Here is a 17243-nt window from a genome sequence, read left to right as displayed (position 1 = left end):
AAATACCTAACTAGAAATGAAAAAAGAATCCAAAAATATGAAGACAGTGTAAGGAGCCTCTGGGAAAACTTCAAGCGTACCAAATCCGAATTATGGGGGTGCCAGAAGAAGAGAGAGAGCAAGATATTGAAAACCTATTTGAAGAAATAATGACAGAAAACTTCCCCTACTTGGTGAAAGAAATAGACTTACAAGTTCAGGAAGTGCACAGAACCCCAAACAAAAGGAATCCAAAGAGCATCACACCCAGACACACCATAATTAAAATGCCAAGGGCAAAAGACAAAGAGAGAATATAAAAAGCAGCAAGAGAAAAACAGTTAGTTACCTACAAAAGAGTACCGATATGACTGTCAGATGATTTCTCAACAGAAACTATGCAGGCCAGATGGGAGTGGCAAGAAATATTCAAAGTGATGAATAGCAAGAACCTACAACCAAGATTACTCTACCTAGCAAAGCTATCATTCAGAATTGAATGTCAGATAAAGAGCTTTACAGATGAGAAAAGGTAAAGAAGTTCATCACTGCCAAACCAGTATTATATGAAATGCTGAAGGGTATTCTTTAAGAAGAGGAAGAAGAAGGTAAAGATAAAAATTATGAACACCAAAGTGGCAACAAATACATGTCTATCAACAAGTGAATCTAAAAATCAAGTGAATAAAAAATCTGATGAACAGAATAAACTGGTGAATATAATAGAATCAGGGGCATAGAAAGGGAGTGGACTGACAATTCTCAGGGGGAATGGGGTGTGGGGCGGTGCAGGAAGAGACTGGACAAAAATCGTACACCTATATGGATGAGGACAGTGGAGGGGAGGGTAAGGGCAGCAGGGGGGGGGCGTGGAAACCAGGTGGAGGGGAGCTATGGGGAGGAGGGAGAGGAACAACTATAATAATCTGAACAATAAAGATTTATTTTTTAAAAAGAAAAGAAGAAGACCATGTAGAGTGAAAGAGTTGCATAGTCCTAAGTGCTGCTACATGCAAACCAGGCTATCTGAATAGTTACTGTCATATTTGAGGGTCCTTCTGGGAACCCCTCATTGCCTTGTTTCCATCCTCCTCCTGAAGGTGAAAGGCTGATGCTTATACCTACCATATTCATAATAAAGTCTCCCCAAAATTATGGGAAAATACCAACCTTTATTTTTCTTTGAAGAGAACTAGTGCTATTATTGTAATTTGAAATTGAGAACAAAAATAAATTTGAAGACACATCAGTGGACATGTACCATGTACCACATCTTGGCCTACCATTATCGTAGGGAAGCCAAGTGTCAAACTGCCTGAGTGGAATAATCACACAAACCCCAGAAAGAAAATGCCTCTATCCCTCTATATTTGAGAGTCTTACTCAAAAGATGGCATAATCAAGAAAGAAATATTCAAGTAGGGAGTAACTGTGTAGAACCATTTAGAAAATGAGACAGGATTTATAAAGAACAAAAGTATGAACATACATGGGCTATTCTCTAGGAAGGCATATGGAGTTTGCCTTCTTTCAGGACTCTGTAATCTATTAACCCTGCTACAACCTGGGAAGCAAACTCATACCTTCCAAATATAATCAGACACAACATTGATTTCATGACTAATTAGCAAGCTGTACTTTCTTTTTTAGTACAGTCCAAACTTCAATGTCAGATGAGACTGATGTAACCGCTTCCTAAACTGTCCCCGCTCCGTTCAGCCTTGCTTTCAACAATACTTTGAAATATCATAAGTAGGCTTCTTTTTTTATTCAGCTGAAAATATAGTTCAGCTTGGGAAAATTCTAATTTCTGCTCTTTTATAACAGGAATCTCAACAATAAACTGGAACGATAGTGTGAATTATAAGTGTTTAGATATTTTTCTATTTGCTTTTGTTATATTGTACATATATAGTTTCATAGCATTATGGTCAGAGAACATACTCTGGAGAGATACAAGATGTTTGCCAATGGGATTGCAAGGTGCAAGATAGTGTGCGAGTGAAAGAACGAAAGGAGAGTGTGTGGATGTGTGGAGTAGTGTCTGTATTTGTTAGTGAGGGACAGTTATATTCCAAGGAATTGTTGGGGACTGGCAGACTGGGCTCACCTGGCCAGGCAGTCTCTACTGCTGCTGAAATCTCTCCCAGAGCAACTAGCTCTACCACAGAGACCATGGCATCTTGAAGGGAAGAGAGGAAGTGATCTGAAGCCCCTTTTGCCTTCAACTGGGGACCTCAGATACTTCTCAGGATCCTACAACCACAACCCCCACAGATGAGCTGCCTCAGCTATGAATCCAGGAACACCAAGTCTCTAGCCTCTTCGACCCAGGGTGCCTAGAAAGTCTGTCAGGAGAAAAAGACGTATGAATACGTGGACAAGCCCTGCGCCTTTTCACACAGCAGAGAGAAGGAACAGCTGAATTGACTAATATCCACCTGGAATTGGAAAATTAAACACAGGTCAGACATCGCTAGGGAAAGATGAGATCTGGGATCCAGGCTGGAGGGAGAAACATGAGCAAAATGTGCATGAAACTAAAGTCTCAGAGGAAGACTGAGCCCCACAAAATCCGAGGTTGCTGGGGCCAGTGTAACCCTCGAATGTGGAAGGGGTGTCCACAGAGATGCTGGCAGAAAGGGACTAGAGAAATTAACCCATAGCAGGGCTGGACCCAGAGAGGCAGCCTGAAGTTCTACCAGTATACTAGCTGCGGAGTGCCCCGGAGGAAAAGATAGTAGTCTGTGTGTATCCTGTGGCTTTTTTTTTTCTTTTTAAATCTTGCTTTTGATTGCTAAGTACAGTACATAGGATCTTCCAATTGAAAAACCCTCACCAAGACTTCAGGGGAAAGCTGTTTTTGTGGAACCTGGGGTTCAGAGTGGGGAAAGACTAGCAGAAAAGCAGCTCTAGGGAAGTCTATCCCCCCAACCTAATATTTAGTTGTGCAGGGTAAGCAATCTAACCACTGGGTAGGGGAGGGGCCTTTCAAAATATATATATATATATATATTTTTTTTTTCATTGATTTTTTACAGAGAGGAAGGGAGAGAGAGAGCTAGAAACGTCGATGAGAGAAACATCAACCAGCTGCCTCTTGCACACCCCCTACCGGGAATGTGCCTGCAACCAAGGTACATGCCCTTAACCGGAATCGAACCCGGGACCTTTCAGTCCGCAGACTACCACTGAGCCAAACCGGTTTCTCGGGGAGGGGCCCTTTACCACCAGATGTCAATACAGAAACACTGCCAACCAGGGGTTGTATCAGAAATTGACTCTTATGTACATACAATTAAAGGCAAGCTGAGAAACAAAGTGCTCCCGACTGCTTGAAAACAGGGTTGTGGTTTATGACACAGAGGAGCGGTGGAGCATGGGGAACTTCAATACTGTGCTGCCTACCTGACAGGAAACAGACCTGCCAATCAGAAGAGTAGAGGAAGTGAATGACCTTCACTACTTCACTACTTTATTTTTTATCTTTTACTTGGGAAACTAAATTTTTTTTCTCATTTGATTTTACCTTTTTTATATTTTTATTTTTAACTATTATTATTACTAACGTGTTTCCCCGAAAATAAAACATCCTCCGAAAATAAGACCTACTTACAGGTTTCCTTCTGAGTGAAATATAAGGCATCCCCCGAAAATAAGGCCCCCCTAGGCTCTGTCTCAGAATAAAATTAATTTACCGTAAACTGGTCACTAGGGCCACCCCGACTGGCGTCTAGCACCCAGTGACATTACGCGGAGTCCTGACGTCACTGCTGCGTGGAGGCAGAGCAGAGGTCGGAGTGAGCGGTGAGCTCGGGGCAGGAGAGAGGAGGAGACTTTTGCAGATGCATGTAGAAGAACAGGAGGATTAGAGCTGACAGGACTCGGCGAAGGTGGTGAGTGCTGGTCTGTCTCTGGTGACACTACCTGATGCTGGCGGCCGCCCTCATGATGACTGAAGGTTCTCAGTCAGAGGCAGACCCTGCTCCAGCCCAGATGCAGGCCCCAGCAAGCCCAGTGATAATCCCCAGGCAGGCCCCAGGGGGTAAATGTCTGATAAAGGGGTAGGGGGGGTGTCTGGTGAAGGTGTTCAATGGCTCAGGGGTGGGGGGAGGGGGATCACTTAAAATGACACAGGAGGATCAGAGGGGGCAATCAAAATGACACAGGAGGATCAAAAGGGGTTACTAAAATGGTAACCCCCCCTCTGATTCTCCTGTGCCATTTTTATTCCCCCTCTGATCCCCCCTGTGTCATTTTAAGTGATCCCCCTCCCCCCACCTTGATACCCCAATTCCTTTTTTTTTTTACCCCTAGAAATGAGCGCAAAAGGAAAAAGCTACTCTGTGGAGTACAAAAAAGGAATCGTGGAAGACTCTTGGGACCAAAATCTTACTGCTTTCTGCAAAGAGAAGATGTTGAGTATCTGATTGGTCCGAAAATGGCGAGCAGAGTATTGTAATCTCATTGAACAAGTGGACAAGGGAAATGCTAAAAAGCGCAAGTGTGGATCAGGTTGGCAACCATTATTTTCTGAGCTGGAAGACCTGATCTGTGAATGGGTTGTTGACAGGAGAGCAAAGGCTTTGGTTGTGAATAGGGCTCAGATTCAAGAATTTGCCCTTGCAATGCACCACAGTTTGACATAGCCCCTGAAGACTTCAAAGCATCACAACACTGGCTGGATAATTTCCTTCAGTGAAGTGAACTGTCTTTAAGAAGATCTACAACATTGTTTAGGTTGGAAGATACTCAAGTTATTAAGTGAGCACTTGCATTCAAGTCTTTTATCGATGATGTTGACTTCTCTATATACAACCTTTCCAACATGATTGCTATGGATGAAACCAGTGTTTATGGGCCAATCATCTCAAAAAAAAAAACCAATTGAACAGCGGGGTGCCTCCTTAGTGTACATTCCCTCCACTGCTTACGAAAGTGCACGTAATCAGAATCAGAGGGGGGGTTACCATTTTAGTGCCATCCAGACAAATTGCCAAAATACAGGAAAATACGTGTTTCCTGTATTTTGGCAATTTGTCTGGATGGCACTAAAATCCCATTTCTAAGGGCAAGAAGGAAAAGATTGAACGTGTTTTGGGCATTTTTATTCTTGAAACTGAAAAAGCCTGGGCCACACAAGCAGTTATAAGGAAGTGGGTCGATTTAATGCTGCCACTTGTTATGCGAGGGAGCCAAAGAGGTCTGCTAGTCTGGGATGCAGCCAGCACTCACCACGCTAAAGACATGAAGACATTTCTTCACGAAAGAAAAATAGATCAGATAATGATTCCCGCAGGAATGACGGCCTATCTCCAGACTCTTGATATTGCAATAAACAAGTCATTCAAAGACAATTTGTGCATGGAAATTAATGACTACAATGAAAAAAGAATGGAGAGAAATCAGCGTGGAAACTTTGAGAAATCTAAACTGCAAGAAGTTGTGACTTGGGTGAAGAATTCATGGGGAAAAAATCACTGACAGGTGCCTTGCAAATGCACTGCGAGCAGGCTACCTTGACAAGAAGTACTCATTTAAAGACAGTGCTATTGCTAAACATGAGAGATTTGGTCCACTGATTCTGAAAGAAATGGAGTCACAAGAAATTCACCAGGAAATTCAGGAATTGGATTGTTATGATGATGTTCCAGAAGATGATGACATGATTGTCATTGAATAAATGAGTACATTCTTGATACTGTAGGATTCACAGTTTGTCTGGTTTGTGTTGACAACTACCATACTACCATACCGTATACAGGTAATAAATTTCCTTTATTTTCATTTAACAATAAATGTGTACCACATTCTTCTTCATGGAAAAATAAGACATCCCCTGAAAATAAGACCTAGCGCATCTTTGGGAGCAAAAATTAATATTAGACACTGTCTTATTTTTGGGGAAACGGTACTATTATTTTACATTTTTAAGTTTTTTTTTAGGATTAGTGTTTTACATTCTATTTTTAGTTTTCCTTTAGCATTATTTTGCTCTATCTCAATTTTTCCTTTATGCCATTGCTCTCTTCCTCACTTTCCCCTTTTTTCCTGTTTCTCTTACCCTGTTACTGCTTTAGTTTTTCTCTATCCTCTTTACTCACTGTTAAAAATTGATCTTACTCATATATCTAATTTCTGTTCCCCTCCTCCAAGTCCATACACACATCTCTCTTCTCTTTCCTCACTATCCAAAATCTTTTTTTCTTCCTTAAAAAAAATTTTTTTTTGCCTTTTTATTTCTGTCTTCTTGTTGTTTGACTATTGATTAGTTTGGTTTTTATTGCTTATTTGTTTTTGTTCTTTTCTTTTCTTTTCTTTTTACTTCTGTTTCTCTTTGCTTCGCTTGTTCTCTTCTCCTTTTAATAACTAATTCCAATCACAAACTCAGGCCTATCTATTCTCTATTCTTCTTTTTCAACAGTAAATGAATACATACATTAAAGAAGGATAAAAGGTGGGTTTTTTTTTGTGTGTGTGTGTGTATAATCTATCTAATGAAAGAGTAATATGCAAATTAATCATCACTCCGAGACAAAAATGGCGGCGCCCGTAGACACAAGATGGCAGCACCCAGTGCTCTCAGGCCCTCTGGAGTCCTCCAGTCTCAGGGAGGTCTGCTATTGAGAGCAGGCAGGCAGCAGCCCAGCCTGTTGGCCTGGGAAACAGCTGTGCCCCCCGGCGTGATCTTCTACCAGCCCCGGCCTGGTCTGTGGGCCTGGGAGGCACCCCTGCACGGCCTGCAGGATCTACTGCCTGCCCTGACCCCCACACGGCCAGCTGGTGTGATCCACTGTTTGCCATGGCCCGGGCCGAGGGCATTCAACGCACCCATGCACAGCTGATGCAATCCGCTGCCTGCCCCAGCTTGGGCCATTGGTCTGTGAGGCGGCAGTGATCCTCTCCCAGCTCCTGCCTGGACCCTGGGCCTGTGAGGTGCCTGTGCAAATCAGGTGAAATCTGCTGCCCGCTCAAGCTTGGGCCATGGGCCTGCGAGGTGCCTGCGCATGGCCAGTGCCATCTGCTGCTTGTCCCTGCCCAGGCTGTGGGCCTGCAAGAAGCCCGGGCCGCCTATACACCCCCCCCCCCCCCCCCGCCCAGCGATCAGCTCCCACCTGAAGTTGGGGGGTTTAGGCCTGGGAAGCAGACGCTCCCCCCAGAGCTATTCCCTCCCAGAGGCAGCCTAGGGTATGAGGCTGAACCCCCATGGAGTGATCCCCCTACATACCTATAGCCTTGGAACTTCCCTTGATGCCAGCCAAGTGATTGGAGATGGGCAGTGATATCTGGGCGATGCTGCCAAGCAAACCTCTCCCATTGGGTAGAAACTTCTGACCAGGTAAAGGATGTAAATGGTTTTTGTCTAAAATCTTTAAAAACCACAATGGAAATGTCTGAGGTAGGTTTTCACATCAGAAGTAACTTACAACTAATTTCTGATGGCAAACAGGGACATTGCAGTTACATTACTGGAGAGTACCCTGAGGTCTGGAGGTTGGCTCTGCAAGGGCGGTGGTGGGTGCTCCCCACTCTGGTTCCTCAGCACCTTGGGCAGGGCTTGAGCCCACCCAGGAAGGCTTTTTCCCCTACAGTTTTCACCAAGGCAGGGAGGTTTTGTAGACATAAATAAGAAGTGACCACACACAAGTCCTGAAGATTCTGGAGCCAGAATAAATGACAATCAAACTGGAAAAAGAGCAAAACCAGAAACAACACCAACACAAATCATCTTTTTCTTCAGATGACTGTGTGTTTCTCTCTTCTTTGTCTTCTGGAAGCAAGACAGATTCAAGTACTGATGATTCTACCAATGGAAAAGTTAAGAGAGAGGACAGAAAAGAAATAAAAGGAAAAAAGAAAGGGCAAAAGATGAAACATTAAAAAAAAAGAAAGAGAAGGAAAAAAGGAAGGAACAACCACCTTTCCAAGGTCTCATGAAATTCCTGTTTAAGTTTATTTTATGACACTTTTAGTTTGGGTTTACATTTTTACTGGTTTGTGAAGACCACAACAGGTACACTGTCCAATATGTTAAAGAAAATAACCCTATCTAATAAAGAGGGAATATGGAGGGGAGAGCATTTGGGGGTGACCGGACTGGCAGGGGAAGGCAGTTGGGGACAATTGGGCTGGCAGGGGAACAGTTAGGCATTGATCAGGATGGTAGAAGGGTGGTTATGGGGTGATCAAGCTGGCAGGCAGAAATGGTTAGGGACAATCAAGAAGGCAGGCAGGTGAGCACTTGGGAGCCAGCAGTCCTGGATTGTGGGAGGATTGGGCCTAAATGGGCAGTCGGACATCACTTGAGGGTGCATATTGAAGGTGCTGGCTGGGCTGAGGGACACCCCCCCACCCCCGTGCATGAATTTCGTGCACCGGGCCTCTAGTCTTAATAATAAAAGGACTGTGGCCATAACGTTGTAACGCCCAACAACTGGACAAGGAAACACAGGGAACTGGGTGGATGGCGGCAGTGGTCAGTGAAGCAGCCCAGGTCCTGGGTGCCTGGTGGCCAGTGAATATGCAGGTGGGTGCAGTGAGGCGGACATGGTGAGGCATGTACAATTGGGCAGGGCCATGCAATTTCAAGTGCTGGGCTTCTAGTACATATATAATATGTATATGTATATGTATATGTATAAGTTTTGTATATATATATATTTTTTATTTTTTGTTTATAATTTTGTATTTTCTTCTTATACACTCATTCTCTATCTACCTCCTTTATAGTGAATTGTGGCTATCTCCCCATTCATTAAATTCCTTGACTTGCCTTCTGGAAAAAAAGCTTTGCTTCCTCAGATTCCTCTGGATGTTTCTTGTTTTGGGGTTTGTAGTTTACATATGTTGGATAGTTTGCATTCATCTCTGGGTGTTTCTTCTTTGCATTTTTTATTTTAAAAAATTAAAATGTTCAGGAAATAGTATGATACATTAATGTATATATCCTTCACTTAAATGTAGAGAGCCATCTGGGAAGGCACATGGGCATTTTCCTTTAAATTGTCAGCTGAGTCCAAGACAACTGGCAGAGCCAAGGCTCGGATACACATTTCCCTAAGATGGCGGAAAGTGTAACCAGCTTGGCCTTCATATCAAGCCCTGGTGTCAGCAGGGGCGGGTCTAGAAATGTAAATCCAGACAAGCAGAGAAAAAGGAATCCTTGTGCACTGCTGGTGGGAATGCAGACTGGTACAGCCACTGTAGGTTTCCTCAAAAAATTAAAATGGAACTCCCATTTGACCCAGTAATTCTACTTCTGGGATATATCCCAAGAAACTAAAAACACCATTCAGAAAGGATATGTGCACCCCTATGTTCATAGCAGCACAATTTACAATAGCTAAGATTCGGAAATAACCTAAGTGCCCATGAGCAGATGAGTTGATTAAAAAACTTTGGAGAGATCCAAGATGGCTGCTCAGGTAGACACCTAACCGCAGCAGCACACAACAATTTCAATGGAATACAACTAAAATGTAGAGTGGACATTTCCCAGAGCTACAGGTAGTAGACTGACTGAAAATTCTACAATAAGAAGGAAAGAGAAAACCAGAAGGAAAATCAGAGGAGCTGAAAAATCCTAAGGTACGGAGACATGCTGCGCGCCGCGGAGAGGTCGCAGCCGGAGAGGAGGAGAAGGCTGGGGGCCTGCCTGGCGTTCCCTAGCAGGAAGGAAATAAAAACCCCGGCCTGGGCTGAACCCCAGAACCGGCAGCGCTGAGCCCCAGTTATGGGCCAGACCCTGGGGACCCAGGCTCCGGCAGGGGGAGACATACTATTTCCTGTGAGGCGGAATTTCAGGGGAGCGGCGAAAAGCGGAGTCCCCGGAGTTGCGCACATTGTGCGCAGAGGACAGAATGTTGACTCTAATGCTGTATTGTCCTGACGGGAAGAAACAAAACCTCCGGCGGTGCTGAGCCCCACTCCCGACTAATCTGAACCCCAGTTCTAGGCCAATCCCTGGGGACCCAGGCTTAAGCAGAGGGAGACTGGGTTGTGAGGTGGAGTTCTGGGAGAGTGGCGAAAAGCAGAGCCCCAGGAGTCGCGCACATTGCACACAAGGGAAGGAATGTTGACTCTGATGCGGGATTTCCCTGGAGGGAAGGAAACAGGAGCCCCGGCCGTGCTGGGCACCAGTTTCGACCGCTCTGAACCCCAGTTCTAGGCCAGACCCTGGGGACCCAGGCTCAGGCAGGGGGAGACGGGGCTGTGAGGCAGAATCCCAGGGGAGCGGCGAAAAAGCGGAGCCCCTGGAGTCGCGCACATTGCGCGCAGAGGACAGAATGTTGACTCTGATGCTGTATTGCCCTGACGGGAAGAAACAAAACCTCCGGTGGTGCTGAGCCCCACTCCCGACTAATCTGAACCCCAGTTCTAGGCCAATCCCTGGGGACCCAGGCTCACATCGCGCACATTGCGCGCAAAGGACAGTCTGTTGACTCTGATGCTAGACGCCCCTAGCGGGAAGGAGAAAAAAAAGCTCCAGACTGGAGGAACGCGACGAGGAGCAGGAGCCCCTGCCGGACACAGGCCAGCCAGGAGCCAGCAAGGAGCCAGGCGACGGGGCCCCCAGGGGGGGGGTTGCCCCTGGGCCTTCGACTGCTGAGCGCGGGCCACGGAGCCGAGGCCGGGGTCTGCTTCCTGGGTGGCGCCGACCCCGGCAACAGGCGGAAGCAGCACAGGAGCCCATGGAGAACAAAGGGGTGCCACAGGCCAACCTGCTGAGCTTCCAGGACAAAGAGGAAGAAACCGAAGAAGTTTTCAATGTGAAGAAATCAAGTGAGAGCAAAAGATAGTAAAATTACTTAAGAAAGAATACAAAGAAGATCTTGAAAAATCGAAGACTAAGTCAGAACTCAACTCAGCAGCCAACATTGCAACATAAATGTGTTTTTTTTTTAAAAAAAGGACAGAATGTTGGAATGGCGGTGGCCAGGCCTAGAGCGGCCAGGCACAAGGCAGTGGCAGCCGGGCCTGGAGCAGCAACGGCCAGGCCCCAGAGCAGCAGCAGTCAGAACCAGAGCAGCAACAGCCAGGCCTGGAGCAGCCAGACCTGGGGCAGTGGCAGCCAAGCCTGAGGCGGAGGCGGCCAAGCCCAGGGTGGCCAGTCCAGGAACACCCAGGCCCCGAGTGGCCGGGCTCGGAGAAGCCGGGCCCAGAGCAGGTGGGTCGGGAGCAGCCAGACCCAGAACATCAGCAGCCAAGCCCGGAGCATCCAGGCAGGGAGCTGCCAGGCTCGGAGCGGCAGGGCCTGGGGCAGCCGGGCCCAGAGCAGCCGGATCGGAGCAGCCAGGCACAGAGCAGCAGCAACCATGCTTGGAGCAGCCAGGTCGGGAGCGGCTAGGCCCGGAGCAGCAGCAGCCAGGCTGGGAGCGGCCAGGCCCGAAGCGGCCGGGCCCGGAGCAGCCGGGTCGGGTGCGGCCAGGCCCGGAGCAGCAGCAGCCAGGCTGGGAGCGGCCAGGCCCGAAGCGGCCGGGCCCGGAGCAGCCGGGTTGGGTGCGGCCAGGCCCGGAGCAGCAGCGGCTGGGCTGGGAGTGGCCAGGCCTGGAGCGGCCAGGCCCGGAGCAGCCGGGCCCAGAGCAGCCGGGTAGGGTGCGGCCAAGCCCGGAGCAGCAGCTGCCAGGCTGGGAGCGGCCAGGCCCGGAGAAGCCGGGTCGGGCGTGGCCAGGCCCGGAGCAGCAGCAGCCGGGCTGGGAGCGACCAGGCCCGGTGTGGCCAGGCCCGGAGAAACTGGGTCCAGAGCAGCCGGGTCGGGTGCGGCCAGGCCCAGAGCAGCAGCAGCCACGCACGGAGCAGCCAGGTCTGGAGCAGCAGTGTCCAGACCCGAGCAGCTGGTTGTGGAACGGACCAGAGCAGCAGAGGCCAGGCCTGGAGCAGCCAGGCCTGGAACAGCTCGCTCCTCGCCTGCCCATGCCCCAGGGCTGCTTCTCAGACATGGCTGGAAACTTTTGGGGGAACTTGAGGGTCTGCTGAATCAACTTATGAAGGCTTAGATCTGGATGTGTTGAGTTATTATAACGCTGGGGTGTTGATCTGTGAGTGCCTTGTGTGGGGTCTGGATGAGGTTGGTTGATCTATTTGGAAGTGTCTTTTGTGTGAAGTGTATCCTTGGGCATGTGGAGGTATTATTGATTTGAGAAAATGCTAAGTAACTGATTTACTATCTGAAAAATTTAAAGTTCTGAAAGTTTAAGGTCTCTTGCCAAAAAGAGGTTTTAAAGCTAACACCTTAATTTTAATGGAGAAAGGGAATGACAAGCCCTTCCCACCCAGAACAGGTAATCCAATTCCAACCAGCAGCTATGTTTAAACAATGTGTCCATTTACACTTGAATGGCTACACCTTTTGATAGCCTAAGGTCAAGTTTACATGTAAACAAGTTTGCTCTCAATTCCCAGGGCAGAAAAAAAAAAGGTTTAAAATTATTAGGTTTTAAAATTTATTCTTAGAAGTGTAAAAGTTTATTAATTAAAAAAAAAAACAAACAACAACAACAACAAAAGGAGATTGAAAAACCTGATGAACAATAATAGCGGTTCATTGTAGTAGAGTCGGTGATATGGGAGGGGAGTGGACTGACTGTTCTGGGGGGGGGGAGGGAGGGAGGAAGAGACTGAACATAAACTGTGCACCTATGGATGAGGACAATGGGGGGGTGGAGGGGGCAGAGGGTGGGGTGGGAACCTGGTGGAGGGGGGAAGAAATGAGGAACCTTTGTAATAATATGAACAATAAAGATTGATTAAAAAAATAAATAAAAATAAAAATAAAAAACTTTGGTACATCTATACAATGGAATGCTATGCTGCTGTAAAAAAGAAGGAACTTTTACCATTTGCAACAGCCTGGATGGAACTAGAGAGCATTATGCAAAGCAAAATAAGCTAGATAGAGAAAGATAAGTATCACAAGATCACTTATTTGTGGTATATAATGAACATAAACTGATGAATTAAAATTGATCCAGAGACATAGATTCATTGAACAGACCATCCAACCTCAGGTAGAAGACAGGGGCGGGTGAGAGAGGGGGAGAAATCATCCAAAGGATTTGTATGCATGCATATAAGCATAACCCATGAACACACAGTTGGGAGATGAGGGTATGTGCTGAAGTGGTGGGAAAGATCGGGGAGAGGTCAATGGGAGAAAAAGGAGACATATGTAATACTTAATAAAGAATTTTTTTAAAAAAGGAACAGAATTTATAGAACTCAAAAATGCAATACCTGGAATTAAGAATAATTATATGATTAGCAGCATATTAGACAAATGAATAATATGTCTGAAGAAAATATCCAAAATGAAGTATGATGTGACAAAATGATGAATAATACAGGAAGAAATGCGGCAAATAGGGGGTACAGTAAATAAACGTATGTTTAATAGGAGTCCTGTAATGAAGGGAAGAGAATAGTATAGAAATAGTATTTCAAGATATAATGTTTGAGAAGTTTTGAAAAGTAACAAAAGACATCAAGTAACAGATGTAGAAAGCAATATACATGCCATGTATAGTGGGGGTAGGAGGAAAACCAAAATCAGGCCTATCATAGTAAAGGTGTTGAAACCAAAATAACTGAAATATTCAAAGATGAGAGAGAAAAACAACAAAGTATCTTCAAAGGAGAAAAATAAGACTGACATTAATTTGAAACAGAAATAATGATAGTTTGAAGAAAGTGTAATTATATCTTCATATTGTAAAGTAAAATAACTGCATACTCAGAATTTTGTGTTCACAAAAATCTTGTCCAATCACTGGGTTGTATATATGAAAAGAATATATTGCATATCAACTGTAACTGAAAAATAATTAAAGTAAAAAAAAATACTAAAAAACTTATCTTTTAAAAATTGAAGTTAAATAAACATTAATGCAAAGAAAAGCTAGGCAAATTTGTCACCATCTAACTCAAACTAAAGATTCATACTCTTTTTAAAAAATGTATCATTATTGTTAAAAGTACTATAAATGCCCCCCCTTTTCCCTTTGATTCCTTCCTCCCCACTTCTGCCCCCTCCCCCGGCTATTAATGCACTATTGCCTCAGGCCAAAATATGATCCAAAATGGAGACACATAGATACAAGAAGAGTAAAGAATAATGAAAAAATATGGAGGAAAATCTAAATAAGTATTTACTGTATATTATAGAGATAATTTCTTTGGAGAATATCCTATATATTAATAGTAAAATCCTAATATGCTAAGTGTCGGATCATTTGTTCACTGTTCGACCAGTTGCTAAGATGCACACTGACCACCAGGGATCAGATGCTCCAACCAGTAGGTTAGCTTGCTTCTGGGGTCTGGCTGATTGGGACTGGGCAAGACAGGCTGGACACGCCCTAGAGCCCTCCTGCTGTCCCCCTCAGCTGGACAACCTCCGGAGGTCCCTCCCTGGCCAGCAGGCCCTGATCAGCCCCGATTGGGACTGGGTGAGATGGGCCAGATACATCCTGGAGCCCTCCCGTAATCCTTCCCCAGCCCCGATTGTGCACCAGTGGGGTCCCTCAGCCTGGCCTGCACCCTCTTGCAATCTGGGACACTTTGGGGGATGTCGGAGAGCCAATTTTGGCCTGATCCCCACATGCCAGATTGAGGGACCCCACCAGTGCACAAATCCATGCATCAGGTCTCCAGTCTTATATAATAAAAGGCTAATATGCAAATACGAACAGTGGAACAACCGAACAACCAGTCACTATGACATGCACTGACCACCAGGGGGCATGCGCGAAACATGGTGGGCAGTGGCAGCAGGCTACAGACATGGAATATGGTGGGTGTTGGCCGCGACAGATGGTGGAACAGGTGAGCAGGACGCCTGACCAAGGCGGGGCATTGGTTGCTGTCATTAAGGTGAGCCTCTGGTGGTTACTGAAAATTCTTTGCTCCCGTGTGCCACAGTCTCACCCGGTACTCACACCTGTTGCCAGTGCTGGCCCCACTTGCACCTGCTGCTGGCGCCAGAGCCTGCTGATTGTGCTCAGTGCCGGCCCTGATCACTTGGCGCTGTCAGTGGGTGCAAGTGGTGGCTGCAGGCCCCGATTGCCCCTCAGTGCTTCTCTACCACCCTGCTCCTGTGGGGCTATTGGGGTTGGCAGCTGCTTCTCACACCCACTTCCAGCAGTAGCTTCGCTCACACCTGCAGCCAGCACCAGAGTCGCCACTCTCACCCACTGCTGGCACCCAGTGCCAATCCTGATCGCTTGGTGCTGTTAGTGGGTGTGAGTGGTAGCTGCCAGCCCTGATTGTCCCTCAGGGCTTCTCCACCCACCCTGTTCCTGAGGGGTGATCAGGGCTGGCAGCCACCTCTTGCACCCACTGACAGCACCGGCCCTGCTCTCACTCGCTGCTGGTGCCGGCCCCATCACTCTGTGCCGTCTGCAGGTGGGAATGGTGGTGGTGGGAGCAGGATTGCCAGCAGACAGTGGAGGGGGCAGTGTGTACAGCGGGAAGGGCTGGAAAGGGTCCTGGAGGTTGGGCTGAGACCTGCCCCTGTTCCTTCTGCAGCCTTGCGGCCCACAGTTCCTTTCAAGGTGCATAAATTCATGCACTGGTCCCCTAGTGTATATATAATTAAAGTTCATGACAATAAATAAGGAGGTGCATTAATGGAGTTAAGTGTTGGAAGGTACTTGTGTTAACCAAGGAGATATAAAAAATTAATATTAAACTATGAGAAGGCAAAAATATAAATTGTAATCTGAAGGATGAACATGACAAAAACAACAAAAAAATATTTAACTACCAAGCCAAATAAGGCAAAAATTTGTGATTAAAAATATATTACTATATTAAATGTTACAAAATAGAGGAAAATAAAATTAGAAGAGAAATATAAATATAAGGCAAACAGAATAATTTAAATTAAATTGTATCTGGAATTACATTTATATGCAAACCGACTGAAGATTTCAAATGAAAAAGTAGAGATCATTAAGTCTAGATAAAAACATTTATTCAATCAAATGTTCCTTAAAAGGGGCATATGTAAATATAATGGTATAGAAAATTTAAAAAAAAAAAAGATAGCAAAAGATATACCATTTAAACACTGACTGACTGATGGTGTAACAAATCCAAAGAGAAAAAAACATACCTTAAGTAAAAACATTACTAGAGAAAAAGGGAGATTTCATTATGACTAAAGGTTCAATTCAATATGGAAATATTAATAAATTTTAAATTTGTATGTACCTTTGAACATAGAACCAAAAGATACACAGCAAAAACTGATAGAAGTAAATGGAGAACATACACACAGCAAAAAATGACATAAGTAAAAGAAATGAACAAGTCCACAGAGGGAAATTTTAATGTACCTCACCGAATGACAGATAAAATATTCAGATAAAAAATGAGTTAAATGAAGATTTAAACAACACATACAACAAAAATTAGTTAATTGACATAGTACACTGCACATGACAACCCATGTAACATTCCAGAACAGATCATATGCTGGGCTATAAAGCAAGCCTAAAGAAGCTGCTATTTTATGGGGGGGGGGCAATGATAAGATATGTACACATATAAAACCTTAATTTAAAAATGGGAAAAAAAAGCTGCTATTGAGATAATACAATATATGCTGACTGGTTGGTGTAAAAATTCAATAATAATGCTGGGTTCCTTGCCCCTCCCCTACCTCTAGAATGCATCCAAAGAATGTTAATTTCCAATACTCCCTTCTTCACGTAACCTTCTCCAGTTACTAAATCCTGGACCAGAGAGGTATAGATGACTCAGACCTTTCCCCTCATCCAGGGGGAATATCTCAGCTCTGTCATAAACATATCCACAGGAGGGGAGGTTTTCCCACAGCGGGGAGGGGGGGCGGGGGGGGGAGAGCAGGGGAGAGTGTTAGGTTTTCCATGTGAAACCAGGATGATGTGTCAGGGAGCACTCTATCCGTTTCCTCAAGAGAGTGGAAAATAGCCTGCGCCCTCGCCAACTCTCTCCCATCTAAATGTGGCTGGGTATCCCATGGGAAGGGGTGGGGGAGGGGCCTAGAATCCCTCCGGTCCTGTGAGGACTCACATTGACCAACTCACCGCTCGTTTAGTCTGAAGGCAGTAACCTGTCACATCTGTCCTCACATGGTATTTATGAGGAGAATCTGTGGAGTCTGGAGCTGGAGGGTGGTGGCAAGTATGAGGAGGGGCCCAAACTTTAATCAAGTCGTTGCAAGTAAGATGGAGTCCCTACAGGAAATCCCTTCCCCCAAGGCGATAGAGAGGAGGGTCCTAGCA

The sequence above is a fragment of the Pipistrellus hanaki genome (genome assembly GCF_964339955.1).
Source record: "Pipistrellus hanaki genome assembly, chromosome: X".
In the NCBI taxonomy this organism is placed as follows: Eukaryota; Metazoa; Chordata; class Mammalia; order Chiroptera; family Vespertilionidae; genus Pipistrellus; species Pipistrellus hanaki.
Note: the sequence above shows the minus strand (reverse complement) of the source record.